Here is a 12,687-nt window from a genome sequence, read left to right on the forward strand (position 1 = left end):
CAGCGAAGGCAACGATGGGATGGTAAAAGCAGGGCAGATGTACAGACAAGTTTCTGCTTATTTTTTCCTTGGGGATTCACACTTCAATTCCCATGACCTCTTTGAAATTCCTAACTGTGTTTGTTTTAAAAATTCCTTTCTTCACTTGTGTTCAGTTTGTAAGCAGAATTTAGTGGCAATATAAAAGATGGGGTATATGGTTGAAGAATTATTTTTTTTTAATGGGGTTTCATCCTTAAGAGAGTCTTTAAGCAATAAAAGACATCAGAGGATAGATAACATCAAGATGTGGCTATAAGATCCACTTTCAGGGCTTCCCTGGTGGCGCAGTGGTTGAGAGTCCTCCTGCCGATGCAGGGGACACGGGTTCGTGCCCCGGTCCAGGAAGATCCCATGTGCCGCGGAGTGGCTGGGCCCGTGAGCCATGGCCGCTGAGCCTGCGCGTCCGGAGCCTGTGCTCCACAATGGGAGAGGCCACAACAGTGAGAGGCCTGAGTACCGCAAAAAAAAAAAAAAAAAAAGATTTATGGATGGTCCTTTTGGAGCATGGTATAAGTCCCTATTATATTCATAGGAAACCCAGAAAGGATTTAAGAAGCTGGTATGAAAGAAAACTCCACAAGTAGCTTGGACTAAAAGGACCAGAAACAGTTTGTAGTAAAAGGAGGGGTCTGAGCTTCCTAATTTCTAGGATGAGGAAGCAGAATGATAGATATTCAAGAGCAAACTTAAATTATATTTTTCATTTTTATTTTTAATCAGCTTTATATAAAACCTATATATGTATAGTGATTGTATAGTTCACTGAAGTTTGAAAAATACATGTACCTATGTAACTGCCACCATAATCAAGACACAAAACATTTCCATTTTCCTAAAAAGTTTATTTTGTCAGTTAATCTCCATCTACTCCTGTGCTCCATGAAACTACTGTCCCTTTTATATCACTATTGATATAAAAAAATAAGCTATCCAATAGCCTATTAAAGTCTGATATCTATTAATATGTAGCCCTATTTCTATTAAAATTGTATAAGTAATTTTTTTCCTACAAAATAAATTTCAGCCTAAGATGTCAGTGCTGGTGAATTATATCAAACATTTAGGGAGAAAAAAATGTCAGTCTATACAATCATTTTTTCAGAAAATGGAAGCAGAAGGGACACATCTCAACACATTTTATAAGACAAGTATAACCTTGCTTCCAAAACCAGATAAAAGAATTGCAAAAAAAAAATTTAAACCAACATCACTAATTATATAAAAGTAAAACTCCTTAACAAAATGTTAGAAAATAAAAACCGGTGATATATGAAATGGACAATATGTTATAATTAAGGAAGTTTATCATAGGAATGCAAGGTTTGTTCAATATATTTTTTAAAAACTCAATAAAGGCAATTCACCAAATTAAGAGCAAAAAGGAGAAAAATATGAGTGAATAGATTAAAAAAAACACATCTGACAAAATTTTAAATGAATTCATCATAAAAATTCTCAAAAAGGTAATAATATAAAGAAACACCCTTAACCTGATAAAAGCTATCTACCAAAATCCTATAACAACATTATACTTATGAGTGAAAGAATGTTTTCTTCTATATTAAGACAAGACATGAAGTCTCTCTTCACTACTTCTATTCATATTGTACTTGAGTTCTCAGTGCAATATGGGAAGAAAAATACCTCAAACTTTACCAAATACAAAGAAATAAATCAGTTTTCTTTATTCACTGGTGGTACATATGTATGTGTAGAATATCCTAATAAATGCACAAAACAGCTATCAGAACTAAAACTGTGTATCTAGCAGAATCAGATATTACAAGTTCATTACATAAAAATCAATGTATTTTAGTATACTAACAATAAGCAGTGGGAAATATATCTCCCTTTACACTTCTAAGAATAATTCCATCCCAATTTTTCTCTCCTCTTTTTCTGGTCCTTTAATTATATGTATGATCAATAACCTGACATTTTTATATACTTCTGTACTCTGATCATGTTTTTTAAATGTTACCTATGGGTTTCAATTTTGATAATTTCCATTTACCTGTCTTCAAATTTACTAATCCTATCTTCTGTTGCATTAATTAAATCTATTTCATGATCATTTACTTTCTGATATTGTATTAATTATAGAATATCTGCTTTGTGTTTAAGAGATTGCAATTATCTGTTAACATTCTGCACTTTTTAAGATCCATGACTTCCTTGTCCTCTTCTTATTAAAAATATGCATTTGAGGTAAAGATATCATCTATTAATTTCAGCAGTTAGACTGTCTGTGTATCTACTTCTATTTTACTCTTTTCCTCTTGACTATAGGTTTTATTTTCTTGCTGTTTTCTTTGTCTCAAAAGTTCTTCCTTTGTCTCATAATATCTAGTAATTGACATTGTCATTTTTCTTCCCCAGATAGTGTGTATTTTTTTTCTGTTAGGCTGATAGGATGAGGAGCTGAATCTGTGAACAATTAGTAACACATCTTGTCTGCAATTAGGGTGAAGCTTTGCTTAAACTTGGTCTACCTCTAGTTTCAAGTGTCCTACAGGAAAGAACTGTAGAATGTTTATGGCAAACCACTTCACATAATGGAGTTTTTGTCTTCTAAGAACCCAAAGTGTATGAGATATTAGCTTGCTTTTCAGCTCTGCCTTATTCACAGGCATGGGACGCTCTGGTTTTTAGCAAAGAGCCTAGCAGGGCTCTGTCTTTTCTATCCTGAAAGTGTTTTCCTTCAGAGTTTTTGAAGTTTGCTTTTTCTTCCTGCACCACACAAGTTCAAAATCTTGGGATTGTGTTAAAAGGCAGAATTTTTGTCTATAATATGGGAGTCTTCTAGTTTGTCTCTGACTCCTCAGTCTGAGTTTCTGGTCCAGTTTACAGATTCTTTATAGCCCCATCCTTCAGATAAAGTTCCTTTGAGATAAATGATGATGGCTTTGGGGATTCTCTAGATTTAAATCTGTCATTCCACTCATCCAGCCATCAAATACTATTATTGTTAATATAATATGAATGCTATTGTTTTGTTTAATTATTGTTTTTAATAATTGCATATATTGGTTTGGCATAAAACAATACATAATGCAGTGGAAAAGAGAAAAAGTGGAATTCAGACATGGATTATTTGAAGGATGACTTATCCAGGATTCTAAATTTTGCTAAATTTTGTATTCCACGAAAGCTCCCACATTTATTAAAAGAATACAGTCATCAATCTTGCCTATTCAAAACGCAGCGTTCATTAGAACCATGACCACTGAGCCACAAAATAAATTTCACAGCTGTTCATTCCCTGGAAGATTTGCTTGTATTTTTCTTCAGGTTTCTTCACAAAATTCTACTGGGTTTGCACATCTGTTTGAAAGCTCAGAGTACAACTGAAGTTATAATTTAAATGTAGATAATGCCCATGGCAAGAACTGTAATAAGAACTACTAATTATTGTGCACCTACTCTGTACTAAGCTCACTACTTGTATTACTATCATCTATTTCTCTCCTGGAGTTTATGAAGTAGGAATATTTGAAAATGCAAAACTGAAACCTAGATGAGAAATAACTTGCCCAAGGATACATAATGATAGCTCTATGATCCTGACAGTAAAAGAAGGAACTGTGATCATGGGCACAAAGCAAAGTACCTTCAATAATAGAGCAGCAACTTAAGGTCATTTGTTGTGACATAATAGCTCCCTCCAACTCTGTTGGGGTCCTGAATATCACAGCACAATAACTGTTGTTCATAACGATGTTCCTTACAATATCAAATGACAAGATAAAATAATAGTTATTGTTTAATAAATCGGCGAACAATGAAATGCACTTTAGAAATATGTAGCTATTTCCAGAGTAGTCAGTTATCATTATGTAGTACTTAATAACTATTTTAACTTACATGTGAAAAATGAAAATAAAAAGCAAATTCTATAAGAAAACATACCAAAATATGTAGACATCAATAGGATTAGTATGGCTTTTTTTTTACATTTGTGTATTTTTTTTCAAATTTTCTATTTGAAGGCAGGAAATAAAACCCATAAAATAATATTTTTTCAGTTAAAAAATAAAAGATGCATTTATGGACATTGTGGACATCTCGATCTATCACTAGAATACTTCTGGTAATACCCTCATGCTTTTCAAAACCTGTTATTTTGTCACAGGTAATTACAGCATGACTTTTCAAACACATAATTATTTCATCATTATGGATTGTAAATAAAAATAATGAGATTCCTAATTGTGTTTTCAGACTCTGTAAGGATAGGCCAGATTAAGCTACAATAACAACACCTATATAATCTCAGTTAACTAAGAGAAAATGTACTTCTCACCACCACAATCTGTGCAAGTTGGCTACTCTCCATGCATTTGTTAGCTCAGCCTTGCAGACTGCTTTGATGTTATGGTTCCTCAGGGCCAAAACCTGTTCCCACATGCAAAGGTAAGAATGTGCCAGAGAGTCCAGAACTAGCAGTTCAGTGACATTTCAGTTCTGCCCACTTTTCCTTGACCAGTGAAGTCACTTGGCCACGCCTAATCTTGAAATGGTGGTGAATTTCCACAACCTTGTGCTTGAAAGGAGAGGAACAGGAAATGCTGTTGAGCAACCTTAACATCTACCACCAAAACACATACATGAAAAACAAAACACAATATCTTGATGCTTAGTCAGCAATCATTTTAATCTGCTGAAATGGATTATGCTATGCCAAGAACAACTAAAGTTTCCTCCAAAAAATAAGATTTTACAACGACCTTCAGAAATTTGTTATAGAGCTAAAGGTCTGAAAATTAAGAAATTAAATGTCAAATTTAATTTAGTATAGACTTGATATATTAGCATAATATTTAAAAATTTTTTATTGAAGTATAATTGATTTACAATATCATGTTTATTTTAGGTGTACAGCATGGCAATTCAGTTATATGTATATATATTCTTTTTCATATTGTTTTTCCCTATAAGTTATTAATATAATATTAATAACTAAAATTAAAATAATGACTAATTTGATTCTTAATAGACTAAAATTTGTATAACTTTTTTGGATTAGGTTAGAATTAAGAGACATTTTCTCTCATCTGAATATTATAAAATATTCAGTAGCAAAGAATCTTTTAATAACATACTGACTGCTAATGTGATGGAGAGAAATAGTGATAGAACCCATTTCTATAACTAGAGAAATAGTTGTATAAACTATTTCTATAACTAGAGAAATAGTTATAGTTTAGCAAGGCAATTTGTCCCCATTTTTACGTGCATGCAATATTGAGAAATATTGCTCTAGTTACTTAAAGACATAATAAGAATGATGATGTAATAATAATAAGCAGCAGTATCCACTACTTTAGGTAATAGTTCATTTCTTTTAACTATACTAACATAATTGATATGTTTCAAAATACTGTAAGAACCATAGATTACACAATCATACTAAAATTTTGGAAATCTTTATTTAACTTCAGATAAACATTCCCTGAAATGTAGAATAAATTTTAATTTGATGGTATTTTAAATTAATTGAAATATTCATTTCAATGAATTTAATGAAAAGTCATTACTAAATTAAATGAGAGGTTATTCTCCATTTTTAGATTATCAGAGAATTTTTAAAAGTAAAGCTTGCTGCAGAGATTGGGGAAAAATGTTTATGATACACATATCTTTTAAAGAACTTACATTTAGAACACATAAACAACGCTCACTGCTCAATAACAGAAATAAAAATTTAATCAAAAATGGCAACAAATAGAAACTTCATGAAGATGATATAGAAATAACCAGTGAGCATATCAAAAGGTGCTCAATATCACTGGTCATTGAGAAAGAGAAACTAAAGCTATCATGAGATGCCATTTTCCAATCCAAAAGAATGTCAAAATTAAAATTAATGACTAAACAAAATGTTGGCAAGAATGTGAAGAAACTACAACCTGCATACATTACCGACGGGAGAGCAAAATGATACAGCAATCTGCAAAATTCTTACCAAGCTAAATATACACTGAGGTTATGACCCAACAATTTTAATTTTAAGTACTATCTGCCAAAGATAAATGAAAGATGCTTACGTAAAGACTCATGTAAGATTTTTCATAACAACGCTATTTTAACAACCCCAAACTGGAAAAAAAACAAATTTTTATCAACAAAAAAATGATTTTTGAAAAGTCAAACATACAATGGAATGCCTACTCAGTAATTTTATTTTAAATGAGCTATTGGCATATGCAATAACATGGAGGAATCTAAAAAAATGTTGAATAAAGAAGTTAAATATTTACATAAAGTTGTAGAACAAACAAGATTAATTTATAGTAATAAAAATCTGAACAGTGAGTAGAAAAGTACTGAAGAGGAGCATAAGGAAAACTTCTAAGGGGATGGACATATTCTCTATCTTGTCTGGGTGATGCTAATGTGTATTTGTCAAAATTAATTAAATTGTACACTTAAGGTGTGTGCATTGCACTATTTATAAACTTTCCCTCAATTAAAAAAGTCCAGAATTACTGTTTACTTATATTTATTTTTATGTCTTTATGTCTCTGGTAGCTATTGGTTTATCTATTGTGTTCTCCATTTCTACAATTTAACATTACAGTGATAACAAAATGTTGAGGCCTGAGCATTTCAGCTATCAGAAACAGCAGGTAAAAAACTCAAGGGACTGGCAAAGGCCATATCCAGAACATCAGAGAACACTGGGGTGAGTGGGCCATGATGAGTAAGGGGAAGAGGGGAGGATGAGGATGCGGGGCGGGCAGGCAGAGCCAGATATGCAAGGACCTTTAGGTTTAACAGCACATGTAAACACGTCCCAATGAGATCCATTATTTTTCTTTGCCTTGTCTTAACTTTAAACAAAAACTTGCACAAAATGAGTTGGAAATTATAATTACTATTTTGACACAGTTGGAAAAAGTCCCAGAAAGTAAAGGCTTGCTTCTAATATTCCCTGGCACAAGCCAACATAAACAGTACATTACCTTGTGGTCGAAACCACAATGCCACATTAAAGGAGAGTCCTTTGAGGGATTCCATATGGTTTGTAAAAGTTTGATTATAGCAGCCATTTCTGAAGGTTAAAGTAAGATCTTCCTTTTTCAAAAGACTGCCCTCAGGTACAAGATATGCTCAGAGTCCCCTGCCCTTGAGCTTCCCTATCTTGGTTGCTTACTTCAAGATACCAAGGACAGTTCTTAGAGCAAATCTGCTGGCAAGAAGGAGTCTTACACAGTGCAATTTGAATTCTGGATGTGACATCCAATCTTATTTGTCATATTCTGATGGTCAAGAGCATAACACAGGTTCAACCCAAAATCAAGTAGTGGAAATTATACTAGGATGTGAACTCCAGGAGGTGGGGATGATCAGAGTATTCTAGAGTCTGATCATCACATATTTAAATTTATTTATACACACAAACATTTATTTACTTAATACCTATTCCATATCTTGTCTGTTTATGCGTATACATCTAATTCCCAGGACAACACAGTTTCTATTTTAATCCTTCCACATCTGTGTCTCCTTTCATTTACACAGAGATTTCTAGTTGTCAGTGTCACAGATGATAGAACTGGAACAGATGATAGAACTGAAACATTTGCACATACAAATGTTTCAGAATAACGATACCAATGCTAATAACCGAAGTAGGTTATTTTTTATACTCTATCTTCATTCTCTCCCCAGTTTTATATTTGTACTCTATACTTTCAGATCAGAGAGTTTTACATACTATAATCTCCCACTTTTTCTTCCATTGAATCTTAGTTCTATAAGCAATTCTCTATTTAATGCTATCCACAAGTCCTTATGTAGGTGACTCTTCAGCCACTTTAATTTCCTGATACTCATTCTTCAGTAGACTGATTCCTCATGCAGAGTCTGATATTATATCTTTCACAGGAAACATGAAATTTATCTGGGAAATTGGCATATTTTTTAACCAGGATGAGCCTAAGTGTGCATTTTTCTTATCAATTCAGTTTAGATTTAGGTGGGTCCTTTAAATTTACAGATGTAGATATTTCCTCAACTCATGGGCATTTTCCTCTGTTCTTTGTATAATTCTTGTTTATCTTCCACATATGTATTTTTATCTACCTGGAACCTCAACTACTTACAACCTTTACATCTTCTAAGAATCTTACGGTTTTCATCACTTTATATTTTCACTGTGTACAATGAAATATTAATTTCATGTGATTATTCTAAAGGCTACTAACACAGGTATAAACAATGACCATCCCTGTCTATATTTCTTCTGTTGAATTTTACCTGATAAGTCATGTTTGTTTTTATCTCCATCATATCTTTTTTATGATCCTCCTGAATCTCCTTTTTTCTTTTTTCACCTGCTGAATGCATTGTTTCTGTTTTCATTTATTTTATGTGTCAACTCGGCTGAACCATGGTGCCCAGATATGTAGTCAAACATTATTCTGAATGTTCTTGTGAGGGTATTTTGGATGAGATTAACATTTTAATTGGTGAACTTTTAGTAAGGCAGATTGTTCTTTATAACATGTGTGGTCTCATCCAATAACTTGAAGCCTTGGCTACAAAAAAAGACCGATGTCCCCCAAGCAAGAGGGAATTCTGCCAGCCTAATGGCCTCCAGACTAGAAAAACAATATCAGCTCTCCCCTGCGTCTCCAGCTATGGGTTCTGTTTCTCTGGAGAACCCTAACTTATATATACACTTTCCTCTAACAGCCATACCTTGCTGACTGTTTTGTTTGCTCCAATCTTTTTCTTTCTTGTTGCTATTGGATCCTCTTGGATGTATTGTCATTTTTCCTGGATGGTTCACTGGGGCTCACATCTGTTTGCTGGACTAATCAACTCACCTTAACAGTGGAAGTCTCACAAGTGGTGAAAGACAAAGAGAAAGACCCTTTTAGCTTGAAAGGGTTGAACGGGCAGGATGACAAACACTGCCGAGGCATTTGGAGAAAGTTTCACTCATTCCGCTCTTCTTTTCTTCTCTTGGTCTTAGAATGTCCAGCCCAGATGAATTGGAACTTCTTGGCTTTCCAAGGGCAATGTTTGGTCAGATTCAGGTGGTACCAATATAGACTCTGCACAGGGATTTTCACATTTCCGTGAAACAGCTTTTTCCAGAGTCACTGGTTTTGCACACCACATCTCAAGTCTGCCTTTGGTGTTATCCAAGTTCTGTAGATCCTAACATTCCTCAGAATCAGGATGAGTATACAGTTCAAATTTGACAGAAGACAGGGAGGAAGCTTGTTCAAAATTTAACTTCAAAAGTATTTCTTACATTCTTTGAGGACATCCTTTGTTTTTTCCCCTCAAATGTTCTATTATAATAAAAGTATGTTCTAAAAATAGGGTACATTTTAACATTCATTCATCTTTCATTCCACTATTAAGCAGCCATATGGGAATACTATGATTAACTAGATACTGCAGGAACACACAGCACAGAGGAAGAAACAAGTAAGTTAACTAAGAATTTTAAAACAGTGTCATAAATCCTCTCAGAACTGTAAGCTCACGTTTCTAAGGAGGAACAAATGATCTTTCTAAAACTGATTTTTTTAATCTTTCAATTTTGTATTGTGTTCTTATTTGATTTATAAAAATTGCTTTAAGTCATTTTGTTATTAAAGACAGCAATATTTTTTTATTTGAAAAATAGGAACGGAATATTTTTAAAGAGAAGCTACACAAAACACTGAAATTTAGACTAAATGTTAGTTTTGTTTTCTGGAAATGTCTTAAAAATAACATTAGGGAATGATAAGGGTCTTTTTAGCAGATCAGCACATGTCTAATATATTAATCCATGAAATATCCCTTTCAGGTGAGGGTAAAATACGGACCTATAATAGAGTGTTGGCTGAGAGAGTTGTGTTTGCTAAATTTCCTAAGTAAGTGGAGTAGAAATAATTGGAACTATATGGGAATTGATCTGGAAGGCATTAAATCCAGGAGGAGGAGATGGGAGCAAGAAAGACTTAATACCTCACTGGAGAGAAGCTTTCTAATTCTGTAAAATGTTTCTGTGGAAAATTTATCCCTTAAGGAAGTAACATGAGTTCTGAAACTGTGTTCCTGACACAGGCAAGTAAGTTTCTATCAAAAATTCTATAACTAAAAGGGAACTAGTTTCTCAGGAGAACCTATTTACCAAGCTAGGAAGCTGTACTACAATAAGCAATATATTTAAGTAGATATTCTTTAGTTGAGTTTTTCAGATAGAAATTACCAAGAGGTATCTTTATCTATAAGAATGGCACAGAGACTCAAGGAGAAACCTGGATTTCTGTCTGCTGTAGTTCTGAACCAAACCATTTTCAAGACATGAATATATTACTTATAATGTAATAAAAATAAAGTTGTCAGAAGCTAAACATGATTGTTAAAAGTATATTTATAAGAAAACTAAATTTATATGAGGGCTTCCTATCAGTAATCTAGATGTTTGATGAGGTGGAAAATAGGAAAACTACTTTTCAGAACAAAATAGATTTTTCTCAAAATAATTTCACAAAAGGATACAGAATTCAAAGATTTTTTAAAAATTCTTAAGATTTTGTAAGTGATAAATGATTGTTTATGATAAATGAGAAATAATACATAGACAAACATTTAAAACATTTTTCTAGCACTTTTGAAGGAAAATGTAGTGTATAGTTGAGTTTTTGGTCTCCATTTAATTCAGTCCTCATCTGATCCTTCACATCCTGATTTTCTGACTCCAGTGACTATAATAATCTCTGCTGATAAAAGGCTGTGAAAACCCAATAATGACACAGAGCAGTACCTCAATAGATTAAAATACTCTCTCTCATGCTCTGAGTCTTTTGAGAAAGAGACTTAATGAAAACAGAGGTTTCTCCCTTTCTTTTCTCCACTATGGTAAAAATATCACAATTATTTTTTCTCATTTCACCAATATATTTAAATATGAACCACAAAACCTCTTTTTTCTAGCTTTGTCTTGGTTAAGTCATCTGCTCAGTGATTTTCCTCAATATCACAGGTATAAAAATCGCAGAAATGTTTCCTGATTTTACGACTGATTATGTAGATAGAGAACTAATAGACTGAAAATAAGGCAAAATGTATGTTGTGTGTGGTGTGTGAAGTGGCCTGCATGACACAGTCTGTTATTCAATTAAACCTCTGGACAGCCTAGTGAAGATGGAAGATGTGTTTAATCTGAAAATACCTATAATCCAGGAACAAAAGCAGAGTCCAGAGGGACAGTCCATCTCTGTCCAGAGGGAAACGTGTTCAATTTTTCAGTAGAGAGCAAATCATAACCATTTCTTCTTTAAGTGACCGAGATTGACCAGTTTGGAAAAGTTGAAGTACTTCCATTTATAAAAGACTGCTTTTTATTTTTATTATAGACCATGAGAAAATGCACACATAGTATATATTTAAAGGTTTACATTTGTTCAATAATTTTGTTAATTTAAGTTTCTAGTTCTAAATTCTATGCTCTATCATATGAAGAAAAGTAATGGATTCTTTTTTACAATGTAGAAGCAAACAGTCATTTTGAGAAACTTTTCCTGTAACATTACTATATGAGGTCTACTCTTTTAATTTCCATATTTTCAAGAAACATGAGAACGTCTCTCCTTACCTGAACTGGTCTGTGAGCCTTTTTTTATAAACAGGGACATTAGCCTATATATCTGAGGAAGCAGGTTACACAGGACCACCTTAATCATGAACTATATCAGGACTTGTTTGTAGGGACATTTTTAAGTGCCAGATGATCAGAAAATTGAACTACTTTTACTAATCCTTCCTTCCAGATTAGTAAATGTCATTTAAAATGTGGAAATACACCTAATGTCCTGGATGACTCATTTCAGCTGCACGGTTACTGTCGATGTTCTAGAATTTCATTGGCTTCTAATGTACTGCTGAGGAGGAAGTGAAAATCTGGGGGACTTCTTTTTAATTTATAGCTGGGGATTTTCTTAACTAAAGGGGAAACATTGGGAGGCCATGTTTGTGCTCAGTTTGGTGCACACACACACACACACACACACAGCTTTGATTGCCTTGCACACTGAGCTGGGATCTTTCATTTCATTCTCATGCATCATTTACAAATTGCTGCCATGGTTCCACCAAGTCAGCATATCTCACCGAGTTAACGCAAAGTGAATTCGAAGGGACAAAATACGTTCTGTGGTATCTACGCATGTTTGCTTCCATCCATTGATTGCGTTTCAAACACAAGTCAGTCAGGAAGAAAGATGAATACCCTGGGTAGGTGTTGGAAAGTGCGCAGGTCTACACTCAGAGGGGTTATTCACCGAGATCAGGTTACAGCAACAATGAGGCAGGAGGTGCTTTGTATTCTAAACTTGGAACCTCAGGAAACAGATTTTACAATCTTTACGTAAACACCAGTGAGTAAGAGCATACCTATGAAACAATTAGGTATAAAGAACTTTCATGACTAAAACACAAATGTTTTCATTTGTGAAACTAAAACTAAAACACACATGCTCCACGGCATGCGGGACCTTCCTGGACCAGGGATTGAACCGGTGTCCCCTGCACTGGCAGGTGAATTCTTAACCACTGTGCCACCAGGGAAGTACCAAGAGATATTTTTTAATACTCCTTATTTTGTCCTTTTATCAATGGTAAAGATGGAAGTGA

At 33.7% G+C, this 12,687-nt stretch overlaps 1 long non-coding RNA gene across 1 annotated transcript in view; it reads left to right on the forward strand.

Moving 5' to 3' along the window:
• Positions 1-12,687, forward strand: part of LOC137204356 (uncharacterized) — a 55,339-nt gene that overhangs the window by 815 nt on the left and 41,837 nt on the right. The gene's annotated exons all lie outside the window — the stretch shown is intronic.

This window comes from Pseudorca crassidens, chromosome 13, assembly GCF_039906515.1.
Source record: "Pseudorca crassidens isolate mPseCra1 chromosome 13, mPseCra1.hap1, whole genome shotgun sequence".
NCBI lineage: Eukaryota > Metazoa > Chordata > Mammalia > Artiodactyla > Delphinidae > Pseudorca > Pseudorca crassidens.